The 18,493-nt window shown below is 47.3% G+C and overlaps 1 pseudogene; it reads right to left on the bottom strand.

The window, feature by feature from the left end:
- LOC139251748 (zinc finger protein 850-like) overlaps window positions 1-17,211 on the bottom strand; it is a 101,591-nt pseudogene extending 84,380 nt beyond the window's left edge.
- Window positions 17,212-18,493: the final 1,282 nt, after the last annotated feature.

Below are 18,493 nucleotides of genomic sequence, written 5' to 3'. Positions count from 1 at the left end.
CCGAGGCCCTTAGATCTTTGGCCAAGCTTTTGGTCACCTGTCCTAATGTCTCCTTCTTTGGCTCGATGTCAGTATTTGACTGATTACACTCTTGTGTACATCATAACTCTTCCCTCTAACACCATGGATCGGAGCTTGTTGCTTTCGTCTGGATTGCCGGTAAGACCTGGATGGCTCCCAGAATATCCCGGTGACCAGGACTACATGCAGCATACCAAGTGCAATGTGACCAGGCAGCTTCGGCATTACCTCTGGGTATTGGAACTGAACTGATTTGACAATATGATCCAACATGCTACTTCCTTTGTTTATTGATGAGCCACACCTTTTAGGATTGATGAGTGGTGACTCAACTAACACTCTTCCCACTTGTCGAGTTCTTTCACACACATTTCTATTTTTCCCTGAGTTTTCTATAGAGTTTCATCTGCCATTTCATTCTTTGAAAACTTCCTTTGTAAGATCCTAGTTGCCTCATCTGAATTCACATTCTTTCCTAGCTTGGTGTCGTCTCCAAATTTAACTTTTATATTATGATTATGAGTCAAGGTCACTTTTGTCGACCAAGACCGGGAGGGATTTCCAGCATGGACCCCTGGGGTAACCCACTCAGTATTCTCCCTTTGCAACCTAGCTTCACATCGACAGTAATTAATCAAGATGATGTTTCACCGTGTAAACTACTGACCTTAGTTTGTAAAGAAGTCTCTCAAGCAATACTTTATCAATGGCCTTTGGATGTCCAGGTACAATGCTCCATTTAATTTGGGATATGCCCCGATTAACTTGGATTATCTAAAAAGGTTTAAGAAGTTGTTTATACAAGATCTGTCTATTAAATCTGATTCTCTCTCCACAGATGCTGTCTGACCTGCTGAGTATTTCCTGTTTTTATTTATAATAGAGAAGGTTGGCGGGAGCAGGGTTGGGAGATTAATAAACTGCGGGTAGGCCGCGCCGCACAGTTTATAAAGCCGGAGAACGGCCTAAGGGCTCAAATGTGATCCAGCGGCCCGATCTGTGTTCTGCCAGACGGCGGCTGTGAGGCCTTTTCTCGGTGAAAGGCCCGGGTTACGCGCCAGCATCTTGGTGGAGGAAAGATAGAATGATTCCCCGTGCAGCACGGCGCATGCGCGGCCATCTTGGTGCAGGAGCAGTAGAGTGGGTGGGGCTTCAGGGTTCCAGTGACCAAGAGAGAAAATCATTGACTGATCGATTTTATTCTCACTCTGCACACAGCAGGTGTAAAACTGAACCCAACCAGAGCAGAGGGAGAGAGAAAACTGGGAGTGGAGGAAAGAAATGTTGGAGATGTGCGATGGGTCTGGATTTCAGCACAGGGAGGAGGGAGAGTGTGTGGGACAGGGATTTACAGCTTGAGGGGAACGAGAGAGGAAAGAATGTTCCATAGCAACTAGAATTGTCTGTTCTGAATTTCTGTCCTGTACTTACAGTGCTGACTTTTGTAGAATCCTTTTACAGGATGTTAGGAGAGGATTTACAGACGGGAATCTTAACCCAAACATCACGTCAACATCTGACAGTCACTCGATTCACCAGGACCTGAATATCATTGGCCTTTGAATGTGAAAGGACAATTGATTGTCTGTTCTGTCTGTGGGAAAAGATTTCAAACATCAGTGTGACTGACAAAGCACCGAGACACACACACCCGAGTGAGAGTGTTCCAGTGCATTGACTGTGGAAAGAGCTTTAACCAGTTACACAGCCTGAAAAAACATTGTTCCATTCACAGCGGGGAGACACTGTACACTTGTTCTGTGTGTGGACGAGGCTTCAACTGATCGTCCAACCTGGAGAGACACAAGGACACCCGCACCACGGAGAAACCGTGGGAATGTGGGAAGGGATTCAATTATCTGTCTGATCTGGAAATTCATTGACGCAGTCACACTGGGGAGAGGCCGTTCACCTGCCCAGTGTGTGAGAAGGAATTCACTCGGCCATTTCACCTCACTGAACACAAGTGAGTTCACACTGATAAGAGACTTTTTAAATGCTCTGACTGTGAGAAGAGCTTTAAAAGCAGAAATAATCTGCTTGCACACCAACACACTCACACTGGGGAGAGGCTGTTCAACTGCCCCGTGTGTGGGAAGAGATTCACTCAGTTATCCACCTTGCGGAAATACCAGCGAGTTCACACTGGGGAAAGAGCTTTTAAATGCTCAGATGAGCTGAGTAAACACCAGCTTATTCACACTGATAAAAGATCATTCAGGTGCTCGCACTGTGGGAAGAGCTTCAGGCAGTCATCAACCCTCATTGTACACCAGTGGAGGCATACAACTCCAGGAGCATGGCGAGCTGGTGCAGGAGGGCGACGGCAGCGAAGAGTGACATCATCAAGGTCCAGGTCAGTGATTGGAGCGTGGGCAGATACAGCAGGAGCGGCGAGGTCGGGGTGAAGGAGTGGCAAGAGACTGTAGAGGGATGTGATCGGGGCCCAGGGGAGGAGTGAGTTCGGGGCCAGGGGCAGCACGGACCAGCCCATACTGCGATATGTGCGCAAACGAGGTCCGTGCAGCAGAGCTGGTCTCCAGTCGTCTTGGGTAATCCTTGTCACTGGAACAAGACCTAGCTGTCAAGCCCATGTTGTGGCTGGTGTGCAACAGCCACCACACGTTAAAAAAATCCACGCACAGGCATCTTCCACCTTAAGGATGTAGTTCGGGTGCTTCATTAAAACACCTGTGAACTCATCCTTTTTTTGGCATGGAAGCAAGTCATCCTCGTTTCGAGGAACCGCCTATGATGATGCTGACACCAGTGAGTTCACACTGGGGAGAGGATGTTCACCTGCTCTGTGTGTCGGAAGGGATTCACTCAGTCATCCTACCTCACTGAACACAGGCGAGTTCACAGTGATAATAGACCGTTTAAATGTTCTGACTGTGAAAAGAACTTCAAAAGGTCACAAGATCTGCGGAACCACCAGCGAGTTCACACTGGGAGAGGCCGTTCACCTGCTCAGTGTGTGCGAAGGGATTCACTCGATCATCCCGCCTTCTGATCCAACAGTGAGTTCACATGTGACTGCAGGGGTTGGATTCTGCTGTTAACCACATCCAGGACTGAACCATGTTCATTCTGGCAGTTGGAGTTTGTTTCTGCTGATGTTAATAACTTTTATAGCTGGGCTAGTTTAATATTCTGTTCAAATGGCAAATAAATCAGCTTTCCTTCAAACACGAGATAAGAGGAGACTAATTAATGCCTCTTACTGACTCTTCCATTTTTGGGCATTTTCTCCTTTCTAGCTCTAGACTATTTCAGTTTTGATACCTTCGGTTACTCTCATGGACAAGTCCCAGCTTCCCATACCTTCCAGAGCTTTGGTATCCCGGGACGGTATGGGTAACACGCCCGGGATCACTAAACACAAAACCCAGTCTGTTAATCACTTTCAGTTACTGTACTTTGCATGTGCCCCACAGCCCTTTAGCTGCTTCTTTTAGTGAGTTCCTAGTTCTAGTTAACCCTCCCCTGACAAGCAGAAGCTCACCTTGTGACGCATTCCTTCCACCTGCAGTTCATTGTAAAATCTCGGCAATACCGACAGGCCAAACACTGTTTTATCCACTCAATCTGCCCAAGCACACCGGATACAAAGTGACTAATTCGATAACACCTGGAGGCAAACTCAGCTCTCGGGAGATTTTAAAAGGGCACTGCACAGATACACTGTGCACAGCTCTGGTCTCCGTATCACAAAAAGGCAAGAGAGACAGTGGGGAAAGTGCAACAAAAGATTCACAAGGATGATACCGGAACCAAGAGATTATAATCAGGAAAGGCTGAACAAGCTGGGAGACGGCTGAGGGGTGACCTGATGGAGATCTTTAAGATGTTTTCACTTGTGGGGGAATCCAAAACTAGGGGTCATAAATATAAGATAGTCATTAATAAATCCAATAGGGAACTCGGGAGAAATGTCTTTACGCAGAGAGTGCTAAGAATGTGGAGGAGTTGAGGCAAGTAGCATAGATGCATAGTTTAAAGGGAAGCTAGATAAACACAAGAGGGAGAAAGGAATAAAAGGCTATGCTGATAGGGTTAGATGAAGTGGGGTGGGAGGAGGCTTGTGTGGATCATAAACACTGACATAGACCAGTTGGGCCGAATGGCCTGTTTCTGTGCTGTAAATTCTCTGTAATCTCTCCCACCTTCCATGTGTGAATAGAGCATCACGCCTGCAAACCTGTTTAAATTTGCCCTTTCCCGGGGATTTCCCCGAGCATGTGCTGGGGCCCAGTGGGCTTTCACTGCCCCGGGATATTTCCGGGTGTGTCTGCACTGCCCCTGGAATTCCCAAACATTGCCCCCTGGGTGTGGTTTCTTCCCATTGTCCCATTGCTTGTTCCCTTCCCTGTGTTCACCTCCAGCCCTTGAACCTGAATCAGGTGTAAGAAGAACACCCTCTGTATAAAGAGACACCTTGTGTTTTCTCCCACCACTCAAATCCCTCTTATTCCTCAATTCTAACCAGAGAGTATCCGCTGAGTGCTTCCCCCGCACCAATATCCTCTCTCTCTCATGTTGCAATAGTACCTTTAATCAATAAAGATATTCCCCCCATCTCTTACAGTTTCCCTATCCTTTCTAAAGACCTTATAACCTGGAATATGTAACTCTCAACCGTGACCAGCTTGCAGCCATGTCTCAGTAATGGCCACCATGTTGTACCCTCTACGCTGTGTTTGAGCCTCCAATTCACACCATTTATTTCTTGTACTCTGTCGTTAGTATATAAAACTCTATTTGGGCAAGAGACCCTAACCTGTCCCTCTGCCCTGAAGCTGTCTTTCTCTCTCCGTTTAACTTAACACCTTTCTTATTTGTCACCCATACTGCAACTGCTTCAGTTATTGTAGTATTCCCTTCACCCGGAGAATCTATATCACGGTTTGTGAGTGAACTCTGCTCTTATCCCTTTTTTATATTTAAACTATGATTTCTAGTAGTGTAAAGTCCTTTTACCTTCCTAATTACCCTTTCCGCTCGGATCTTGGTCCCAGCCTGTCCCAACGATACAGCTCCCTCCTGTTCCAGTACTGGTGCCAGTCTCATAAGAAGTAGGAGCAGGAGTCAGCCACTTGGCTCCTCGAGCCTGCTCCGCCATTCAATAAGATCATGGCTGATCTGATCCTGGCCTCAACTCTACTTCCCCACCCGCTCCTCATAACCCTTCACTCCCTTATCTTTCAAAAATCTGTCTATTTCCACCTTAAATACATTCAATGATCCAGCCTCCACAGCTCTCTGGGGCAGAGAATTCCAAAGCTTCATGACCCTCAGAGAAGGAATTCCTCCTTATTTCCCTTTTAAATGAGCGACCCCTTATTCTGAAACTATGCCCCCTAGTGCTCGATTCCCCCACAAGGGGAAACATCCTCTCTGTATCTACCCTGTCAAGCCCTCTCAGAATCTTATACGTTTTAAAAAGATCACCTCTCATTCTTCTCAACTCCAATGCATATAGGCTGAACCTGCTCAACCTTTCTTCATATGACAACCCCTTCATCTCAGGAATCAACCTCGCTAACCTTCTCTGAACTGCCTCCAAGTATATCCCTCCTTAAATAAGGAGACCAAAACTGTACGCAGTATTATCGGTGTGGTCTTACAGTTGTAGCAGGACTTCCCTACTTTTATACTCCATCCCCTTGCAATAAAGGCCAACATTCCATTTGCCTTCCTGATCACTTGCTGTACCTGGGAGTGTTGGATGGGACAGTGTAGAGGGTGCTTTACTCTGTATCTAACTCATGTTGTGCCTGGCCTGGGAATGTCTGGTGGAACCCCCGAGAGTGCTTCACTGGGCTGTTTAGAGAGAGATTTACCCTTTATCTAAATTATGCTGTACCTGCCCTGGGAGTGTTTGTTGGGACAGTGTAGAGGGAGCTTTACTCTGTACCTAACCCGTGCTGTACCTGCCCTAGGAGTGTTTGTTGGGACAGTGTAAAGGGAGCTTTACTCTGCAACTAACCCATGCTGTACCTGCCCTAGGAGTGTTTGATGGGACAGTGTAGAGGGAGCTTTACTCTGTAACTAACCCATGCTGTACCTGCCCTAGGAGTGTTTGTTGGGACAGTGTAGAGGGAGCTTTACTCTGCAACTAACCCATGCTGTACCTGCCCTAGGAGTGTTTGATGGGACAGTGTAGAGGGAGCTTTACTCTGCAACTAACCCATGCTGTACCTGCCATAGGAGTGTTTGATGGGACAGTGGAGAGGGAGCTTTACTCTGTATCTAACCCACGCTGTAACTGGCATCTAGGAAGGCGCTGAACACCTCGAGTTTCTTCGCCGAGAGCAAGCTGAAGCCAAGCGTTGACAGTGGAAGGAGCGCAGGGCAACCCAGGCACCCCACCCACCCATTCTTCAACCACCCTCTGCCCCATCTGTGACAGGGACTGTAGGTCCCGCATTGGACGCTTCAGTCACCTGAGAACTCATTTTTAGTGTGGAAGCAGTTCATCCTCGACTCCGAGGGACTGCCTGTGATGATGACATGATGATCTAACCCGTGCTGTACCTGCCCTTGGTCTGTTTACGGGCAATGTAGAGGGAGATTTAGTCTGTATCTAACCCGTGCTGTACCTGCCCTAGGATTGTTTAATGGGCAATATAGAGGGAGATTTACTGTGAATCTAATTTGTGCTGTCATCATCATCATCATGGGCAGTCCCTCAGAATCGAGGACGACTTGCTTCCACTCTTAGCATGGGTTCTTAGGTGGCTGTACAGTCCAATACGAGGACCACAGTCTCTGTCACAGGCGGGACAGACAGTGGTTGAGGGGAAGAGTGGGCAGGGAGCCTGGTTTGCCGCACACTCTTTCCGCTGCCTGCGCTTGGTTTCTGCATGCTCTCGGCTACGAAACTTGAGGAGCTCAGCGCCCTCCCGGATGCACTTCCTCCACTTCGGGTGGTCTTTAGCCAGGGAAACCCAGGTGTCAGTGGGGATGTCGCACTTTATCAGGGAGGCTTTGAGGGTGTCCTTGTAACCTTTCCTCTGCCCGCCATTGGTTCGTTTGCCGTGGACGAGTTCCGGGTAGAGCGCTTGCTTTGGGAATCTCGTGTCTAGCATAGAAACATAGAAAATAGGTGCAGGAGTAGGCCATTCGGCCCTTCCAGCCTGCACCGCCATTCAATGAGTTCATGGCTGAACATGCAACTTCAGTACCCCATTCCTGCCTTCTCGCCATACCCCTTGATCCCCCTAGTAGTAAGGACTTCATCTAACTCCCTTTTGAATATATTTAGTGAATTGGCCTCAACAACTTTCTGTGGTAGAGAATTCCACAGGTTCACCACTCTCTGGGTGAAGAAGTTTCTCCTCATCTCGGTCCTAAATGGCTTACCCCTTATCCTTAGACTGTGACCCCTGGTTCTGGACTTCCCCCATTGGGAACATTCTTCCTGCATCTAACCTGTCTAAACCCATCAGAATTTTAAACGTTTCTATGAGGTTCCCTCTCATTCTTCTGAACTCCAGTGAATACAAGCCCAGTTGATCCAGTCTTTCTTGATAGGTCAGTCCCACCATCCCGGGAATCAGTTTGGTGAATCTTCACTGCACTCCCTCAATAGCAAGAATGTCCTTCCTCAGGTTAGGAGACCAAAACTGTACACAATACTCCAGGTGTGGCCTCCCCAAGGCCCTGTACAACTGGAGCAACACCCCCCTGCCCCTGTACTCAAGTCCCCTCGCTATGAAGGCCAACATGCCATTTGCTTTCTTAACCGCCTGCTGTACCTGCATGCCAACCTTCAATGACTGATGTACCATGACACTCGGGTCTCGTTGCACCTCCCCTTTTCCTAATCTGTCACAATTCAGATAATAGTCTGTCTCTCTGTTTTTACCACCAAAGTGGATAACCTCACATTTATCCACATTATACTTCATCTGCCATGGATTTGCCCACTCACCTAACCTATCCAAGTTGCTCTGCAGCCTCAAAGCATCCTCCTCGCGGCTCACACTGCCACCCAACTTAGTGTCATCCGCAAATTTGGAGATACTACATTTAATCCCCTCGTCTAAATCATTAATGTACAGTGTAAACAGCTGGGGCCCCAGCACAGAACCTTGCGGTACCCCACTAGTCACTGCCTGCCATTCTGAAACGTCCCCATTTACTCCTACTCTTTTCTTCCTGTCTGACAACCAGTTCTCAATCCATGTCAGCACACTACCCCCAATCCCATGTGCTTTAACTTTGCACATTAATCTCTTGTGTGGGACCTTGTCGAAAGCCTTCTGAAAGTCCAAATATACCACATCCACGGGTTCTCCCTTGTCCACTCTACTTGAAACATCCTCAAAAAATTCCAGAAGATTTGTCAAGCATGATTTCCCTTTCACAAATCCATGCTGACTTGGACCTATCATGTCACCTCTTTCCAAATGCACTGCTATGACATCCTTAATAATTGATTCCATCATTTTACCCACTACCGATGTCAGGCTGACCGGTCTATAATTCCCTGTTTTGTCTCTCCCTCCTTTTTTAAAAAGTGGGGTTACATGCGAACTAGGTGGCCTGCCCAGCGGAGCTAATCAAGTGTGGTCAGTGCTTCGATGCTGGGGATGTTGACCTGGACGAGGACGCTAATGTTTGTGCGTCTGTCCTCCCAGGGGATTTGTAGGATCTTGGAGACATCGTTGGTGGTATATCTCCAGCCACTTGAGGTGTCTACTGTACATGGTCCACGTCTCTGAGCCATACAGGAGGGCGGGTATTACTACGACCCTGTAGACCATGAGCTTGGTGACAGTTTTGAGGGCCTGGTCTTCAAATACTCTTTTCCTCAGGCGGCCGAAGGCTGTACTGGAGGCGGTGCTGGATCTCGTCGTCAATGCCTGCTCTTGTTGATAGGAGACTCCCGAGATAAGGGACGTTGTCCAGGGCCGCGCCGTAGATCTTGATGTCTGGGGGGCAGTGCTGTGCGGCGAGGACAGGCTGGTGGAGGATCTTTGTCTTACTGATGTGCTGTACCTGCCTTGGGAATATACAGTGAGACAGCGTAGAGGGAGCTTTAACCTGTAACCCGTGCTGTACCTGCCCTGGGAGTGTTTGATGGGACAGTGTAGAGGGAGCTTTACTCTGTATGTAACCCATGCTGTTACTGACCTGAGACAGTGTAGAGGGAGCCTTACTGTGTATCTAACCTGAGCTGTACCTGCCCTGGGAGTGTTTGATAGGACAGTGTAGAGGGAGCTTTACACTCTATCTAACCCAAGCTGTAACTGGCCCGTGACTCTTTGATGGGACAGTGAGAGAGAGAAATTACTCTGTATCTAACCTGTACTTTCCCTGCCCCTCATAATTTTATACACCTCAATGAGGTCTCCTCTCAGCCTCCTCTGTTCCAAGGAAAACAAATCCAGCCTATCCAATCTGTCCTTATAGCTAAGATTCTCCACTCCCGGCAACATCCTCGTAAATCTCCTCTGTACCCTCTCCAATGCAATCACATTCTTCCTGTAATGCGTTGACCAGAACTGCACGTAGTACTCTAACTGTGGCCTAACCAGTGTTTTATACAGCACAAGTATAAACCCCCTGCTCTTGTATTCTATGTGTCGGCTAATAAAGGTAAGCATTCCGTATTCCTACTTAACCACCTTATCCACCTGGCCTGCTACCTTCAGGGATCTGTGGACATACACTCCAAGGTCACTTTGTTCCTCTACACTTCTCAGTGCCCTACCATTTAAGGTGTATTCCCTTTCCTTGTTAGCCCTCCCCAAATGCATTACCTCGCACTTCTCTGGACTAAATGCCATTTGCCACTGTTCTGCCCACTTGACCAGTTAACATAAGAACATAAGAAATATGAGGAGTAGGCCATTTGGCCCCTCGAGCCTGCTCCACCATTCAATGGTTAATCTGATCATGGACTCAGCTCCACTTCTATGCCCGCTCCCCATATCCCTTTACACCCTTATCGCTCAAAAATCTGTCTATCTCTGCCTTAAAAATATTCAATGACCCAGCCTCCACTGCTCTCTGGGGCAGAGAATTCCACAGATTTACAACCCTCAGAGAAGAAAGTTCTCCTCATCTCAGTTTTAAATGGGCGGCCCCTTATTCTGAGACTATGTCCCCTAGTTTTTGTTTCCCCGATGAGTGGAAATATCCTCTCTGTATCCACCTTGTCGAGCCCCCTCATTATCTTATGTTTCAATAAGATCACCTCTCATTCTTCTGAACTACAATGTGTATAGGCCCAACCTACTCAGCCTATCCTCATAAGTCAACCCCCTCATCTCCAGAATCAACCAATGGGAACCTTCTCTGAACAGCCTCCAATGCAAGTATATCCTTCCTTAAATATAGAAACCAAAACTCTACGCAGTACTCCAGGTGTGGCCTCACCAATACCCTGTACAGTTGTAGCAGGACCTCTCTGCTTTTGAACTCTATACCCCTTGCAATAAAGGCCAACATTCCATTTGCCTTCCTGATTACTTGCTGTACCTGCATACTAACTTTTTGTGTTTCATGCACAAGGATCCCCAGGTCTCTCCGTACTGCAGCACTTTACAATTTTTCTCCATTTAAATTATAATTTGCTTTTCTATTATTTCTGCCGAAGTGGATAACCTCACATTTTCCCACATTATACTCCATCTGCCAAATTTGTTTGACATCTTAATGAAGAAGAAAGCTGAGTACTGCAGCATCAACCGCACAGCCGATTTTAGTATCTTCTGCAAACTTCTTAATCATACCCCCTATATTCAAATCTCGATCATTAATGTATATCACAAAAAGCAAGCGACCTAGTACAAAGTCCTGCGGAACCCCACTGGAAACATCCTTCCAGTCACAAAAACACCCATAAACCATTACTCTTTGCTTCCTGCCTCTGAGCCAATTTTGGATCCAACTTGCCACTTTGTGCTGGACCCCATGGGCTTTTACTTTTGTGACCAGTCTGCCACGTGGGACCTTATCAAAAGCTTTGCTAAAATCCATATACACTACATCATACACACTGCCCCCATCGACCCTCCTGGTTACCTCCTCGAGGGAGATATACTCTGAATCTGAACCATGCTATACCTGTCCTGGGAGTGATTGATGGGACATTCAAGAAGGAGTTTTACTCTGTACCTAACTTGTACGATACCTGGCCTGGAAGTGTTTGATGGGATAGCTTAGAGGGAGCTTTACTCTGTATCTAATCCGTGCTGTACCTGTCCTGGGAGTGTTTGATGGGACAGTGTAGAGGGGTATGGAGAGAAAGCAGGAACAGGGTACAGAAGGAATGATCAGCCATGATCTTATTGAATGGTGGTGCAGGCTTGAAGGGCCGGTGGCCTACTCCTGCGCCTATTTTCTATGTTTCGATGATGGGGCAGTGTAGACGGAACTTTACACTGTATCTAACCCTTGCCGTACCTGCCCTGGGATTGTTTAAGACAGTGTAGAAGGAGATGTACTTCGTACCTAACCTGTGCTGAACCTGCCCTGGTAATGTTTGACGGGACAGTGTAGAGGGAGAAATTACATTGTATTTAAACCATGCTGTACCGGCCCAGTGACTCTTTGATGGGACAATATAGAGGGAGCTTTATTCTGTATCTAACCCATGCTGTGAAGAAGGCAGGAACTTGCATTTCTATAATGACTTTCCTGCCTTCAGGTCCTCTCAAAGTGCTTTACAATCAATGAAGTACTTTTGACGCGTAGTTACTATTGTAATATAGGAAATGTGGTTCACCAGCCCTGGGTGTGTTTGATGGGACAGTGTAGAGGGGACTTTACTCTGTATCTAACCCGGGCTGTACCTGTCCTGGGTGTGTTTGATGGGACAGTGCAGAGGGGACTTTACTCTGTATCTAACCCGGGCTGTACCTGTCCTGGGTGTGTTTGATGGGACAGTGCAGAGGGGACTTTACTCTGTATCTAACCCGGGCTGTACCTGGCCTGGGAGTTTTTAAATGGAACCACATAGAGGAAGCTTTACTCTGTGTCTAATCCGTGCTGTGAAGAAGGCAGGAACCACCTTCAGGTCCTCTCAAAGTACTTTAGAAACAATGAAGTACTTTTGAAGTGTAGTTACTATTTGCAATGGAGGAAATGTGGTACACCTGCCTGGAGTGTTTGGGACAGGGAGATTTACTCGGCATCTAACCTGTGCTGTAGGGTAGTCCTGACATCAGTAGCCAATGTAACCCCACTATTTAAGAAAGGAGGAAGAGAGAAAATATGGGAACTACAGACCAGTTAGCCTGACATCAGTAGTAGGGAAAATGCTAGAATTTATTATTCAGGATATAGTAACAGGGCACTTAGGAAGTGATAATAGAATTGGGCAGAGTCAACATGGATTTATGAAAGGGAAATCTTATTTGACAAATCTGTGAGCGTTTTCTGAGGTTGTAACTGGTGGAACAGATAAAGGGGGAACCAATGGATGTGGTGTATTTGGAGTTTCAGAAGGCATTCGATAAGGTGCCACACAAGAGATTATGAAACAAAATTAGGGCTCATGGGATTGGACATGGATTTAGGATTGGTTAACGGACAGAAAACAGAAAGTAGGAAGAAACGGGTTATTTTTGGGTTGGCAGGCTTTAACTAGTGGGGTACCAGAAGGATTGGTGCTTGGGCCTCAGCTAATTACAATCTATCTCAATGTTTTGGATGACGGGACCAAATGTAAATTTTCCATGCTTGCTAATGATATAAAGCTAGGTGGGAATGTAAATTGTGAGGAGGATGCAAATAGGCTGCAAGGAGATATAGACAGGCTAAGTGAGTGGACAAGAACATGTAAAATGGAATATAATGTAGGGAAATGTGAAGTTATCCACTTTGGTAGGAAAAATAGAAAAATAATGAGAGATTGGGAAATGTTGGTGTTCAGAGGGACCTGTGTGTCACTGTAAACGAATTACTGAACGGTAACATGCAGGTACAGCAAACAATTAGGAAAGGAAATAGTATGTTGGCCTTTATTACAAGAGGATTTCAGTATGAGAAATAAAAGCAGGAGTGGGCCAATCAGTCCCTCGAGCCTGCTGCGCAATTAAATAAGTTCAGGGCTGATCTTCTACCTCAACACTTTCCTGCACTATCCCCATATCCCTTGATTCCCCGTGTCCAAAGATCTATCGATGTCGGTCTTGAAAATACTCAACAACTGAGCATCTACAGCCCTCTGGGGTAGAGAATTCCAACGATTCGCCACCAACTGAGTTAAGAAGTTTCTCCTCATCTCAGTCCTAAATGGCAGACCCCTTATTCTGAGACTGTGACCCCTGGTTCTAGATTCTCCAGCCAGAGGAAACATCCTCCCTGCATCAACCCTGTCAAGCCCTGGAAGAATTTTGTATGTTTCAATGAGATCACCTCTCATTCTTCTAAACTCTGGAGAATATAGGCCTAATCTATTCAATCGCCCCTCAGAGGACAATCCCCCCATCCCAGGTATCAGTCTGGTGAATCTTCATTGTACTCCCCCTATGCCAAGTATATCCTTCCTTAGGTAAAGAGACCTAAACTATACACAATACTCCAGGTGTGGTCTCACCAGGGCCCTATATAATTGCAATACAAGAGTAAAGATGTCTTTAAGGAGGGGAAACAGTGAGTGTTAAACTGAACCCAGCCAGAGTCAGCACCTCCAGGGAAGGGAGAGGGAGAGGAACCAGTGAGTGTCGAACTGAACCCAACCAGAGTCAGCACCTTCAGGGGAGGAGAGGGAGGGGAACCAGTGAGTGTAGAACTGAACCCAGCCAGAGTCAGCACCTTCAGGGGAGGGAGAGGGAGCAGTGAGTGTAGAACAGAACCCAGACAGAGTCAGCACCTTCAGGGGAGGAGAACCAGTGAGTATAGAACTGAACCCAGCCAGGGGTATGTTGGCCTTTATTACAAAAGGATTTGAGTACAAGAGTAAGGACATCTTATTGCAATTATATCGGGCCCTGTTGAGACCGCACCTGGAGTATTGTGTACAGTTTTGGTCTCCTTACCCAAGGAAGGATAAACTTGCCACAGAGGGAGTGCAATGAAGGTTCACCAGACTGATTCCTGGGATGGGGAGGTTATCCTATGAGGATTGAGCAGACTAGGCCTATATACTCTGGATTTAAGAATGAATGAGAGGCGAGAGGCAATGACAACATTCCATGAACGAATAAAAGAAAAAGAATGTGTGAGCGAGGTGTTTAAATTTGATCAAGGACACCTGCCAAATTATTAGAGACACTCCCTGTCCTTCAGGACCTGTGTCCAGGGGAGAAGCTGATGGTTTATCTGATCAGCTTTGGGTTAAATGTTGTGCTCATCGAGCTGAGCACCCTGTGCCAGCATCAAACACTCTCCAGTCGGACACAGCACGGGTTAAATACAGAGTGAACCCATCGGTCTCTTCCCGACACAGATACTGAGGGACAGGGAGTGTCCGGGAGAATTACATTTCTCACTCAATAAGGTATAAATTGATCCTGTACCTCTCCCCATTAATCCTGGGCTTCACACGGGTCGAATCCTGCTCCTGTTTCTCTTCCTGTAACAGCACTGAGCTCAACCCAGCCCATAATGAGCAGGGCTCAGGGAGGTTAGCTGCTCGGCACTGCCATGGTGTTATAAAGCAGGGCCATTCAGCCCAGCGGGTCCTCTCCTTGTCCCTTTAAAGGTGGAGAGGTGAGACATCCTGTCTCAACACACATCCCCTTGTTCATACTGAGAATCCCCGGGGAAGGGCCAGGGCCCAGAGTGTGGAACACAACCAAGGGGGAAAGGGGAGGAGCGAAGGGGAGGTAAATCAAGGAGTAGGGACTGAGGGCCACCAAGCTTCAGTTTTAGAGCCTGTAGACCTCAGGAGGGGAAGACCGAGTTCAGTAGTTTTATGATCCAAGGAGAGAATAAGAAGCAGATGGGGGGACTGGTGTGGATTCCAGCATAGTGAGGATGTAGGGGGAAGGAGATTGTGTCGGGCCATGTATTCGGGTGTCGGAGGGACAAGAGAGGAAAGGTCAGAGGAGCAATTACTGCAGCAGTGTCCATAAATAGTGAGAGAGAAGGTGGGGGTTAGAGTGGACCATGGACAGTCTGTTACACTGTCTGTTTGCTGTGACCAGCTTTCCTTCTGTTAAAAATAGCCTCCTGTAGCCCAGTGACACAGACAGCCCATTAAACTCCACCAATGTCCTTTGGTCTGGTGAGGTCTCCCTTTGTGAAACATGGGCTGTTGTTAAAGCTGCTGATTCTGACTCGCTCGCTGAGAAATAAGCTGCAGAACAGCCGACACCGTCAGCTTTCAGGAGACGTTTCACTTTGGAGATTGGATTGACCATTGAGTTTGACTAAATTGATAATAAAGTAACAATGCTGCTTTGCCCCGTGACAATAACAGATTAAATACAGTATTACAGGGACTCATTACCCTGGATGGTTGAAGTGGCCCATGTGATATAATACAATTTTCTGTCCTGTCAGATTTGGACATCTTGTAGATCCATCCTTTAAAAAGTTGTGGAAACTCAGTTCTCAGATAGATTCCACACAGTTTGTAACAAATGCCCAATCAGCTCATCTTATTCTCGAGACATCAAGGACCCGACACACTGCATGTGTGGGACACAAAGCTCATTTATTTTACGTTGATACGGATTAAACTCCAGCCCAGTTATAGGGTTACTAACAGCAGCATTAGCAAGCCTCAACAACCAGAATGAACATGGTTCAGTCCTGGATATGATTAACAGCAACAATAACAGCAGAATCCAACCCCTGTACTCACTTGTGAACTCGCTGGTGCCTCAGCAGGTTGGATAAATTAGTGAATCTCTTTGCACACTTGGGGCAGGTGAACGGCTCCCCAGTGTGAATTCGTTGGTGTGTCAGCAGATCCTTTGTGATTTTAAAGCACTTCTCAACATCAGAACATTTAAACGGTCTCTTTTCAGTGTGAACAAGCTGGAGTGTCCTGACTTTGGATGAATGAGTGAATCTCATCCCACACACGAAGCCTGAGAATGGCCTTTTCCCAGTGTGAACTCGTTGTGTGTCAGCAGGTTAGATGAACGAGTGAATCCTTCCCACATACAGAGTAGGTGAACGACCTCTCCCTGGTGTGCACTTGCTGGTGTTTCAATAGGTTTGACGAGTGAGCAAATGTCTTTGCAGTGAGAGCTCCTAAACAATCTCTCCGGAGTGTGAACTCGCTGGTGTGCCAGCAGGTGGTTGGATTGACAATATCCCTTCCCACACACTGCACAGGCGAACAGTCTCTTACTAGCATGAATTTGCTGGTGTTTCAGCAGGTTCGATGATTCTTTGAAAGTCTTTAGACAGTGAGAGCAACTGAATGGTCTCTCCCCGGTGTGAAGGTGTCGATGAGTTTCCAGCACACGGGTAATTGAATCTCTTCCCACAGTCCCCACATTTCTACGGTTTCTCCATGGTGCGGGTGTCCTTGTGTCTCTCCAGTTTGGATGATCAGTCGAAGCCTCGTCCACACACAGAACATGTGTACGTCCCTCCCCACTGTGAATGGTGCGATGTTTTTCAGGCTGTGTAACTGGTTAAAGCTCTTTCCACAGGAACACTCTCACTCAGGTGTGTGTGTGTCTCGGTGCTTTTCCAGTCACACTGAAGTTTGAAATCTTTTCCCATAGACAGAACAGACAAACATTTCTCCTTCCACATTGAAAGGCCGATGATATTGGGTCCCTGATGAATGGAGTGAGTGTGTCAGACCGGGATGTGATGTTGGGTGTGAGTTTGCGGCCTGTAAATGCTGCCCCCCTTCTCTCACAGCCTGGAACAGCAGTTTACAAAAGCCCTGACTGTGAGTCCAGGATAGAAATTCACAACATTCTCTCCTCCTGGTTCCTGGCCCAGGGAAAGGCCGCGCATGCGCCCTGCTGCCCCCTCAGCCTCCCAAGATGGCGGCCGTCCCCCCCGGGCCTGTCACCGGGAGAAAGACCCGCAGCTGCCACCCGGGGGCCCCGCTCGGTGAAAGGCCGGAGCCGCAGGTTCTTGTTCGGGGCCTGAGACCCGCACACGGTGTGTGTTAAGGCCGAGGCCGAGGCCGAGGCCTCCCGGGATTTATTAACCCTCTCCCTCCACCCACCGAACTCTCACCCGCTGTCGCCGCTCCGCCTCTCGCAATTCGCGCATGCTCAGCTCACACTGCCCGAGTGATTGACGGAAGCTCCCGACGAATAGAAAGAGCGAGGGCGTGGCTGGAGGACCGTGCGGGCGGTTGGTCCTCCAACCAATCAGAGTGCGAGGGGCGGGCCTTGCAGCACCTAGTGGGCGGGGCTGAGCCCGGGTCTCCCTCATTGGCTGAAACTCTGCCCCATTGTTAAAGCTGATTTCTCTCACACTCCAGGAGGAAACGGGACCTTCCTGTTGTGGCTAGTTCAACCTGACTGCCTGCCTCTCTTCCGCTCTTACATCCGGTCCAGGGTGTCCTTGGAGATGGAGCACACGGTGTCCACCGGTACGCTCGCGGCCTTCCGCGAGAGATGGGCACCGGAGGGACTGGAGTGCATCATCACGCCCGGCAACCAGATTTTAATTTGATTTTACGTTTTTAAGTTTAATTTGTTTTAATTGCCGGTGCTTTTAGTGTCCCCCTTCCCTTTTATAGGGGGCACTGGGGAAAATTGTGATTTTAGTGCCCAAAAAAAAAACCAAAAAAAGAAAAGAAAAAAAAAGGGGGGGGAAAAAAAAAGGGCCTTGTAAATGTCTGGAGTGTCACCCAGGTCGGGCGGCACCGTTTAATGTTTTATGTTTTGCAGGTAAACTCAAAAGAGTTTCCTGTTGTGGCTAGGAGTGCATCATCACGCCCGGCAACCAAATTTTAATTTGATTTTACGTTTTAAAGTTTAATTTGTTTTAATTGCCGGTGCTTTTAGTGTCCCCCTCCCCTTTTATAGGGGGCACTGGAAAAAAAAATGTGATTTTAGTGCCCAAAAAAAAACCAAAAAAAGAAAAACACAAAAAAAAAACACAAAAAAGGAAAAAAAGGGCCTTGTAAATGTCTGGTGTGTCATCCAGGTCGGGTGGCACGGATTAATGTTTTATGTTTTCAGATAAACTCCAAAAAGAGTTTCCTGTTGTGGCTATAAACAGATGGAACCCTGTGAGCTGGAGCAAACATTGCAGCATTTGGTAGTGAAATGGATTCATTCAGGACAGACAGCAGGGATTATTGCAGGAAATAACACAATGCAGTGAGAAAGGAAATGCCTTGTCTTATTAACTAGTAGGTTTGAGATTTCGGTGTTAGAACCTTTAATACCTTATTAAGAAATAGAAAATGAGCAGATTCTCGGTCCTCTACCGTACCTTATATTGATCCATCAATCAGAGTAAACATGCAAATCCCGCGTGTCCACAATAACTGACACGAGGTCAGCCCGCTGGATGGAACCTCGGGTGCCCTGAGCTAGATCTCCAATGTCTCCAGTCTCAACTATCCCCTTACATCAGT

This window comes from Pristiophorus japonicus, unplaced genomic scaffold (genome assembly GCF_044704955.1).
Source record: "Pristiophorus japonicus isolate sPriJap1 unplaced genomic scaffold, sPriJap1.hap1 HAP1_SCAFFOLD_438, whole genome shotgun sequence".
Lineage (NCBI taxonomy): Eukaryota > Metazoa > Chordata > Chondrichthyes > Pristiophoridae > Pristiophorus > Pristiophorus japonicus.
Note: the sequence above shows the minus strand (reverse complement) of the source record. Positions and strands in the feature narration are given on the sequence as shown.